Below are 11,059 nucleotides of genomic sequence, written 5' to 3'. Positions count from 1 at the left end.
TTACAACATGACTGTGGCTGAACAATGTTCATAACCTAAAATTTTGTTTCAAAGAAAGAGAGAAAGAAAAAAAAAAAGACTTAAGCGAAGTGCATCAAAATGAAGAGATGGAGAGCCTGACCCTGAGACTTTGGGTGATTCTTTTTCTTCTCATAACTTTCCACCTTTTAAATGAGCACATTCTACTTCTGTATTTATGAAAAAAGGAAAGACAACTTTGCGCGTTGGCATTTAACCACGGAACAAGAGCAATCCACAGCAGAGGCGCTGTGGCCGGGCCCCTAAGGGCCACGGGACGGTCTGGGCGGGGCGGGTGCCCGGGACGGTCTCCGGGACCCAGGACCCCGCTGGGGCAGGAGCCTTCGAAGGGAAGCCTGTTTTATCTTTGAGTAGGCATGATGTCACCCTAAGAAAACCAGAAAGTGCTAATTAATCACGAAGTCGGGATTAATCCCTGAACAGAACTCGGACAGGGTGAGGCGGAAGGTGCCCCGCACGAGACCGTGATCTCAGACGCCGCCGCGGGGCCGCAGACGGTCCCCCTCTCCGCGCCGCCGCCCGAATGCCGTCCCGGGGCCGGGCGCCGAGGCGCATGCGCCGCAGCCAGCAGGCCGGCCCGCCCCCGCCGCCCGCCCGCGCGCCCGCCACCTGCTCGCGTCCTCGCGCTGCGCTCCAGCCCCCTGCCACGTTCATTCTGTGCTGCGACTCTTCATGACCGCGAACCGAAGAGCCATACTCTTAAAAATGACTATCACCACGGTGGTGAAACAACTGTTTGGCCGAAATCTGTTCCGGTAGCAGAGCCAAAAAGGGTAAATTGGAACCCGGTCTGTAATTGGATGACCCTTCGAGAGAGAGAGCATTGTTATTTTTAAAGCATAGTGTTTTCCAGCCGCATAGTGTTTTCCAGCCACATGTTTTGATGAGATCTGTATTGTAGTCACATATTATCAGCGATTTTGTTTTTATTACAGTTACTTTAACCATTTCTTCCCGTTGTGAACACACTGCAGTCTGCGGCGTTGGAGAGTAAATGGAGCCTTTGTCAGCCGGAGAATGGCTGGGCCCTAGGTCTTGGTCTTTTTCTGCTCTGGGCTCCGCAGCTGCGCAGGAGGCCAGCCTTGCCCACGGACCCTTGCGAGGATCCCCAGTAGGAAAAAGACAGTGGGTACCGAGCAGTATTGTGGACTAGGGTTGTTGATGCCTGGAGAAGCTCTCTGTAGGATAGTGAACCTTGTGTGCTATCAATTTTCCTTGCAGGGAGTACTCACACTGGTCCAAAAGAGAATTTGCATAGAAGCTGTCTGTGCCCTGAAGGCGAAAATGATCAAAAGGCTCAGGGGGGTCTGAGATGTCAGTCAAGACACCTGGCAGTGAAATACAGTGCTCTTGTGAATGGCTTTGTAAAATCTTCTAAGAATAATTCTGGACAAGGCCAGACACTGTTTTTAGGCTCATCAAGCAGGAGGAGGACTTGAAACATAAGTGCAAAGCTAATGGACTCTGCTCAGAAATGCTGGGAAGAGTGCTCAGGAGCAGATGGAGGAGCTTCCTGCCTTTACAGCACTTCTTACATGCCTTAGACCTGGACCGTCTCGAAGGAGCTTCTACTGAAGATCCTGCAACCCAGTGTTGCAGTTCCCCTGTCCTGCGATTGCTCTGTAGTTGATTAGGCAAATGTTAAACTGTGGACCGCAGGCCTCAGTGGGCAGGGTGTAGGAAAACACCTGGAATCTGGAGATGAATGGAGATAGAGGTAGATGTCAAGTCCAGGTGAGGAGACTAGCACCCCTCAAAAAATACCCAGCACGCACATTTCCCTGTTGGTTTGTTTTAATCACATTGAGACTTGTCACAATCCTTTTTTTCCTCCATTTTCTTTCTTTCTTTTACAAAACAAAAGTCACTGGGGTTGCTTTATGAATTTCACTAATACAAGTCAGTGCTGCATGATGTTATATTGCCTTGGCGGAGAGGGGGCATTTTATTTGCTTTTCATAACTGTTGGAGTTTCAGGCCTTTACATCTTTTGAACTCATCCATCTTTCCCCGCTTGCTGCTACTGATTCTACTACCTCAGTGCTCTCTTGATTATATTTCTTTGGCTCGAATGTGATATCTTTTCTGTCCATTGGGCTCAGAGGGCTGGTGATGTGGAGGAGGGTTCCTAAGGCATAGTCAGCAGCTTGAGTCCCTATGACCTGTTTGGAGCTCATAGAAACCAGAGTCAACAACGAACTGCATTTAGGAAGAAGAGCAGCAGGTTTATGTAGCTTGGAAAAGATAACCCAGTTCCAAGACATGGGAGGAACAGAGGGGGATGTTTGGTAGCTGCTAAAATCTGAGCTTCTCAAACTGGGGTTTTCATCAGAATTACCCAGGAAACTTAAAAATATAGACCTCTATAGTTGGGAGTGGGGCAGACATCTGTGTTTTTCAAAGCTCTTGGGTGATTCTGACATCAGCCAAGGCAGGGCCCACTGGTTTATGGCTGGCTGGGCTTCTGTGATTCAGGGGCAGCACTCAACTTAGGCAACACAGCATGTCTGGGGGTGGGGTTGCTGATCAGAACTGAGGAGGTTCTGGGAATACATTTGGCCCGGTTTCCCAAAATTATAGTCTTGCAGTGGGGATGACCTTAAAATGTGGGAGTCAGGGATGAAGGGATGTGCTGAGCACCCACCCACTTGTTCCCAGCTTAGCCAACTTAAAACTTACAGGAGCCTAGAACTCAGGGTTAGACAGGGGTTCTTCTACGTCAGTTAAGCTTTGACTGAAGATGATAATAACATGAATAATAGCCATTACTAAAACAAATGCTATAGTGGTATTTATTGAGCACTGTGCTAAACACTTGATAAATGTAAGGCCATTTAATCTCTCACAAAAATCTTTAGAGGTAGGCTTTATGTCCAGTTTATGGATGGGCAAGCCAAAGCTCACAGAGTTTAAGGGAACCATTTAAGGATTCCTAGGTAGTTGGTGGCAGAAACAGAACTTGCTCTTAAGGCTCTTTGACTGTGGAGTGGGAGCTCTTTTGCTCTCAGACTTCCTATTTCATAGGTCTGTTTACTCCTGGAATGGGTTTGAAAACAAGTTGAAGAGTTGGGACGCTTAGGGAATGAATGGCAGTCAATGCTACAAGATGCAAAGGGCATTTTATTTAAAAATGCACATCTTGCATATTTGAAGTTCTTTCAATTTGGTTATTCTTAGTCCGAGATTTTTAGAAGGTCCACAACACTTTAATGTCAACGTGATGATTAGATGGGAGCATAATAAACCAAATCAGAGAAACTAGAAGATGAATAGGTTCTCAATCTTGTTTTAATAAACAACTATTCATACCTCTCCAGAACCATTGAAAAGGAAACTGGTATAATCCTATTGACGTAGCCTGCACAATTTAGTAGTGTCTCTGAGTGCCTACCACTTGGTTTGCGGAGATTGGCAATGACTTGGAAAGCGTGTCGTCCTTGTAACATGAACTTGAATGTACGGTGAGGCAAAAGTAAAGAAAATGACAAAGCACCCCTTGGAGGATGATGACAGAAATCTACGTATGAAAATAAATTGCACCTTGGGGATCTTGAAGGGTCGGCAAGCACTGCAGATTACTCACCAGTTGTAAGACCTCCCAGCATTAATCCATCTTGGCAGTAGGAAGGACATTACCAAATGACTACATGGCCTGCTGGCTTCTTCCAAACTCCTGGCCTGAAAAGCGCACGAGTGAATAGTCACTCCGGAATATGGAATTGTTTCCTGTATAGCGTCTGTCTCATGGAGGTTCTTCAGCAAGTAAACCGGGATTTGAAATTTTATTTTTCTGTTGACCCCATTCCAACAAATTCTGAAGCTTCTAAGTCCTATATAGGCATACCTCACAGATGCTGCAGGTTTGGTTCCAGACCACCACAATAAAGCAGTACAGCGAGTCACACAAACTTTTTGGGTTTCCCAGTACATATAAAGGTTATGGTTATGCTCTACTCTAGTCTCTTCAGCGCGCAAGAGCATCATGTCTAAAAAACCAATCAATGTACATGTCTTAATTAAAAAATACTTTATTGCTAAAAAATGCTGACTATCATCTGAGCCTTCAGCGAGTTGTAATGTTTTTGCCAGTGGAGGGTCCCGCCTCAGTGTTGGTTGTTGTTGGCTGATGAGGGTAGTGGTTGCTGAAGGTTAGGGCGGCTGTGGAAATTTCTTAAAATAAGACAACAGTGAAGTTTCCTGCACTGATTGACGCTTCTTTTCATGAACCATGCGATGCTGTTTGAAAGTATTTTACCCACAATAGAACTTCTTCAGAAACTGGAGTCAGTCCTCTCAGACCCTGCCACTGCCTCATCTAAATTTATGTAATAGCCTCAACCCTTTGTTGTCATTTCAATGATACTCACAGCATCTTCACCAGGAGGAGATGTGGGACTCTTCCTTTTTCCTAAAGACTGAAAGGCCATGGTGGGGTTATTAACTGGCCTGATTTCAATATTGTTGTGTCCCCGGGAACATGGAGGCCAGATGAAGCTAGAGAGGGGAATGGCAGGTCAGTGGGGCCGTCTGGACATGCACCACATCTATCAGTTCAGTTCAATAATAACATCAAAGGTCATTGATCACAGATCACCGCAACGAATGTAATAATAATAAAAAAGTTTGAAACATTGTGAGAATTACCAAAATTACACAGAGATATGAAGTGAGCAAATGCTGTTGGAAAAAGGGTGCCGGCAGACCTGCTCAAGGCAGGGTGGTCACAAACCATCAAGTCATAGGAAAATCAATGTCTGCAGAGCACAGTAAAATGAAGTGTGTCCGTACTGGAAGCAGTTACCCTAGGGTTTAAGGAGATTCATGGTAAGCCAATGATCACCAAGGTTATTTTTAGCCTTTTTGTAATTTTTGATGGCTATGGAAATGTCAAACCTGGCCCCTAGCATGTTGGCTGTGAAGGGGAAAAAACTGCTTGGTTCTCAAGGTGCTGTAACATTTTCAGACCGATGTTTATTTCACTTCCAGTACATGAGATGGTTGGAGAACAGAGAACTCGTAGAAAAACAAGACGAAACATTTTTCTTCTATCAGTAGGATAAGTTTTACTGACAAACAGTAAGGAATAGAAAGATGTGGGATAGAAGGCAAAGGGAACTGGCCTTCAGATACTGGACGACTTCGCTGCCCACCACAGATTTTAAAATGGTTGCCTCTTCTTTACGTAGTTCTTGATGGGATTGTCAGAAAATAAATAAATAAAGTCCCATTGTCAACCAGTACGTCTCAGGAGACATTGAGTGTTTTGGATATTTAAAGGAGGGAGAGAGAGAGAGAGACAGAGACAGAGACAGAAAGTGTACCATTCTGGCATATTACTTACTAATCCTTATTAGCAGACAAATTTTTTTGAAGAGAGGCAGTAAATACATTTCCTATGTTATGCATACTAAGAGGGGCCACCTAGAAGCTGGCGGCAGGTCATGGGCCATGTAAGAATGTCATCCAGAAATGTGCTCATCTCCTAGCCCAGCAGATCATGAAGACCTCATTCTTTAACCTGGGTCTACCACCAGCCTATACAGAGATGCTTGAGCTACTCATGTGGCTCACAGGGCTGAGGAGAATGTCTTTGTTCTTCATCTTACTGGATGGCCATTGAATTGCAGGCCTGGGGAAGAACCATCTTGCTTGGAGTGCTGTGAAAGCTGGGGGCCAGAGGCAGAGGGCTGTGGTCCGGGACAGTGACTCAGGGAAGTCTCTTTATTTATTGTAAAGTTGGAACTTCCAGATCTTTTTCTTTAACAAACCATGGGCCTTGGCAAGTAAGATGGGATATCATATGGCCCAAGTTAAAAATTCTTGTCACTAAATCTAGAGGCCTGTGCCCCAAGTTTTACAAGAAGACAAGAATTTGACTGCAATATTTACTGTGAGAAACAGTGAAGAGGTGCAGGCCAGCTCATATGGCACAGACAACACTTTTAACTTCCACCTGCTAAATGCTGCGGCTCCAAAGGCCATTTTATCTTGAGGAGTACTGGCCAGATTCCTCAGAACTACAGTCTAGGAACAGAGTCCACAGAAAACAGGAGCAGAAACACAAATTGCTGGTGGGCAAAGGAGGAAGAGAATTAGAATTACGAATGGAAACAGTGAACTCCAAGAAGGCAGATTTGGATCTGGCAGGAGGAATAGCTTGTGTGATCTCTGAGAGAGCAGTCTCATAGAACTGCAGGAGACTGCAAGGAGCCTGCGCTGGCTGGCAAACGGAGCAGGCTGACCACGGCAGGGAGAGAGGAAGAGCCGTCACTCAGGGCTGTGCCTTTGAGCATATACAAGGGTACCATGACCAAGGGGACACGATTCACGTGATAAGCAATGTAGATTTGATATTTTTATGACATTTTTCTTGCAGATGCAGTATGGAAGTAAAGTGTCTAGGGGAATGGGTGCCTTTTTCTAATTCACATGACAGCACCATATGGGCTAGCAATGGCCTTGAAGATAGAAAAAGTAGGATACTCAAAGCCACTCCATGGAATAAGTGGTATTAAAGCAGTAAAGTCAATGAAATACTCTAAAGAAGAATCTATTTCTTCCTTACCTTGTTGAAACTGTGGTTAAGATGGAGGTATTGCAGGTTAAAATTTTAATGTGGGAGATAAAGAGATCACTGGAAATGAATCTTTCTGTTTTAACCTGTATCTGAATGCAAGTACTTTATATGTTCTGAAAATTACTAAGGGTTTTCTTTTCCAATTCTATCTTGTCCTAATTCACTTACATTAGGACAAGAGACCATTTCCTATGGGGCTAGATAGGATTTGAAAGTGGCAAGAGAGCCCTGGCTGGCATGGCTCAGTGAGTTGAGCATTGTCCTGCAAAGCCCAAGGTCGCTGGTTTGATTCTCAGTCAGGGCACATGTCTGGGTTTTGGGCCTGATCCCCAGTTGGGGCAAGTGCAAGAGGCAACCAATCAATATTTCTCTCACACATCGATGTTTCTCTCCCTCTCTTTCTCCCTACTTTCCTCTCTCTCTAAGAATAAATAAATAAAATCTTAAAAAAAAAAAAAAAAGAACGTGGCAGGAGAATGGGTAAGTCAGAAGGAATCACTCACTGCTCAAGCCAAAACCACTTGGCTTACATGCGAAATCCTTGATGTGTTTCAAAAGCATCATATGAGGTCCACTGAAAGTAAATCTGATTTTCAATTGTGACACCTCAGGTGATGAAGGGCCTCAAATAAAATTCTTCCAAGTAATTTCCTTTCCTATGTCCTTGGGAAAAGATTTAGGAGAATAAATTGAGTTTAAGGCAAATGAAACCACAGTCCCCCCCCCCCCCAAAAAAAATCAACCTATGCATCTGTCTTGTAATATGTTTGTGTTGCCAAAAACAAAACAAAACAAAAAATTCACCAAAAAACCCAGAAGATTATGTGTAAAGAACAAAGACTCTACTCTTGATGCTATGACTGGGGACATTTCACTGATTAACTTTTTGAATAACTAGTTTGCTTTCTACTAATTTTGAGGTATTATAAAAATGACAGCTGTGGGAAGGTTATATTCAAACACCTGGATAAGTCATCCTTTGTTTCAGTGAACCCACCTGTTTTGTTTTTTTTCCTCCCTATCTGATAAATAAGTGACTCAGCCTCAGAGAACTAGAAAGACTTACCAAGATCATTAATGATATTTTCCCATCATGTAAACGTTGTGTTCAGGAAGGGCTATAGAGAGCAGCGCTATGAATTGAGAACAGACAGGTTGTCCTTTTTGTCTTCTGGGCTTCTCAGCTTGATTTCATAGGTGTACTTGACTTTATGCAGTTTCTGTAAAAAATTCTGCATTTCAAAGATCATGGTGAATTTACCTAGTAACTTATTATATAAAGGAGTAATTAAGGGATGTGATTCCTGGGTGCGAAAAAAAAAATTTAAAGCTATTTTATCATTTCAGATTCCGTGTGTCCAATAGATGTTTTTCACTTTAGCATTCTGCCTTAGGGCAGTGTCTAAATTTGGTTTTCAGAAAACATGCATCAAAATTAGTGGAAAGGGCTTGTTAAAACAAAAACAACAGATTCTTGGGCTTCCACCCGAGATCAATGGACTTGTTATTTCTGAGGCCTGGGAAACTGATTTTAACAAGTTTCCTGACCTCTCCACCTCCTCCATGGTGATTTTGAAACACATTAATATATTAAGGATCTCACATTTGTGGGTGAGGGGGAAGGAGAAAGCGACAGAGGGATTGATTCTCAGTTTCATACCAAACCATGACCAAGAGAGATTAAACTGTTGGAAGTTTCTTTCTCTGAACAAGGACATCATTGGAGAAAACCTGGTCTGTTTGCAAAGGGCACACAACTGGTGTGTGGGCTGATAAGCCTGGGGCTGAAAACATTTGAAATTGCAAATTTGCAAAACCGAGTTGCATAGATATTTAAAATATTTTTAAAATATACAAGTACAACTTCCATAGTTTGAATCCAAATGAATTCTGATTTGTGACTATAAAGATCAACTTGATTCCCATCAAATGAGGTATTTGGAATTTTTTTAAAATCCTGCAAAATATCCGTATTAAGGGTTGAACATTCCAAGGCTTCAAAACTAAGGATTTAGAATATATATCATAAATTCTTGGATTTGCCCATCGATTTTTGCATTAACAGGCTTTTATAATGCTAATCTGTCAAGTAATATAGGCACTGTGTAATTTCTCACACTCTCATTTCATCTCATTCACTTGTACCCCCCTACATTTTAGTTTATATTATATACTACATGAAAGCAAATATCATTAATATATTTGTTGCCTTTTTAAACTGTTCACAAAAGTCGTGTCTACCTGACAGTCTGAATCTAGCACTCTCAGTCCTTTCATGAAACTGGGCTTGAAGGAAAATCAGTTTTGGTGCCTCTCGAATGATGGCCGGAAGCTGTGTCTCTGGCTCAGAGGTCGAGAGGAGGGTTCTCGTGGGGAGCCCTTCCTGCTGCACCCCTGCGGCGAGGCTGGCTGGCGGCAGCTGCGTTCCCAGGCCGAGCCTCTTCCAACCTTGGGATGATATGCAGTTCCACTGCCTTGTCTAGCCCATCACGACTTCCTGTTCTTTTTCTGTAATGGTTTTCAGATCCGCTCTTTCCTGTTGCTTTCCCAAGCCTGAGTCCTGATTCTGGTCCGGCCTCTAATTACCTCACACACACCTGCACTCTCCTAACATCCTCTTTTCCTGTCTACAACTTTTCCTCTCACCACTTTTTTTCTTCACACAGTTGTTAGAATCCTCTTCCTTAGGCATCATTTCCATCATGCTCCTCCCCCAGCAGCTCCCAATTGCATCAAATCCAACCTCTGGGTCCTCTGCTCCAAAGCCCTGTCTCATTGCCTGAGCCGTTATCTTCTTTACAGCTGGATTCTACTCCAGCCAAGCAAACGTCCTGACATTGTGTCTATAACGATGCTATAACATCTGGTTAATCCAGTCAACTATGTCAAATCTTCAGTTAATCATCTGGATGTTTTGTCTACAAGACGCCAAACATCTGGATTGACTGAAGAAATTCACTACATTGATGGAGGGTTTTTTAAAAACTGAATTGACCAGATGTTTTGGCATCATGTAGACACATTGCTGTCTCCTACATTTGTCTTAATAGCTTGTCTGCACAACGTTCTCTCCACCTGGAACATGACCTGTCTCCTCAATGCCATGTTCTCCCTTCCTTCCAAATTATGGTCACAACTCCCTCAGCCACGAAGCAGTTCTAGATTAACCCCACTAAATTGACCTCTTGGTTCAGGGTAGCATTCTTTTCAACTGAAACCACTGTTTGGTGTTTGTTTTGGGGTGGCGTGTGGTCACCCCCCACCACGCCACGGGATGGTGAACTCTATAGGTAAATGTCACTGGGACCCTGAAACAACCTGGCATGGAGAGGCTTGGCAGCCCCTGCGGATCAAGGGCGGATACTGTGAAAGTCACTGTTGCTTTAAATTCCAGCTCCTCTGCTTACTGTGTGACCGGACAACTTCTCTAAGCCTCTAGTCTCCATCTCATTTCTAAAGCGGAGATAATAATCGAGCCTATCTCTTGGAGTTGTTTGTAAGGATTAAGAGTTAATATAACTAAAGGGCTTAGGAGAGTGTCTGGCATAAAGTAAATATCCATTAAATGTTAGCTCTTGTCATTATAAGCTTTGAAAAAGCTTGTTTTTCTTGTCTGTTCTTTCTTTTGACTGTGATGGCTGGGTGGGTAAAGCAGCTGTTAAGACTCCCATGGGAGAGAAGAGAAAGATACAGAGGTTATATCACTTGCCTGTTAACTCAGTTGCAGGTCTAAAGCTTGATAGCTTTGCTTTTTACACGTTACATGTTGGCTCTGAGTTCTGTCCAGTCTCAAGAATTAAAATATTGTTTTCTGTAAGGAGCAGATACTTAAGGAAGCAATTAGGTAGAAATGTGTTTTCCAACAGACCAGTGGTTCCCCGAAATTGGTCTGTGGGTCTGTGCCCATCTGCAACAAAGTGTCTTATGTTAAAATGAGAAAGAGGCCATGTAGTGAGGTTTTCTAAAACTAAATTTATTCAAACGTTAGAGCTGTTCCAGAGCTAAGGTTGCGTTCTTCCTTCATTTTTACTGTAAGAATGTCCCAACTGTAGGAAAGGATGGTGATGTTAAATGACAGAATATGGAATAAACTTATACTGGATATCATTTTTTTAATGTACCGGTTTATTTACTTTTAAAACAAATATTTACTAAGTATCCACTACCTGCTGGGCATGGTTCTAGGCCTCATGGAGGGCACTCTGGGGTAGGAGACGGATGCTGACCAATAAAACAGTTGACCTCTCTAAGGCTGCTTCCTCTTAAAGCGATGACAAGCGTCCCTGATGCATAAAGTTGTTTGTAAGAATTCAGTAAGTTAGTAAGACAAAGTGGTTAGGCGTCACTGCTGTTGAACTCAACCCGAGGGAGGCCGAGAGGGATCGAGCACGTGGGGAGCAGGTGGGCTGCGGTGACAAAGCAGAGTGGGTATCGCAGGCCTCG

Source organism: Pteronotus mesoamericanus, unplaced genomic scaffold, assembly GCF_021234165.1.
Source record: "Pteronotus mesoamericanus isolate MK-2021 breed Mesoamerican mustached bat unplaced genomic scaffold, CSHL_Meso_final contig_50, whole genome shotgun sequence".
In the NCBI taxonomy this organism is placed as follows: domain Eukaryota; kingdom Metazoa; phylum Chordata; class Mammalia; order Chiroptera; family Mormoopidae; genus Pteronotus; species Pteronotus mesoamericanus.
The sequence above is the reverse complement of the archived record's forward strand: the minus strand, read 5'-3'. Positions refer to the sequence as shown.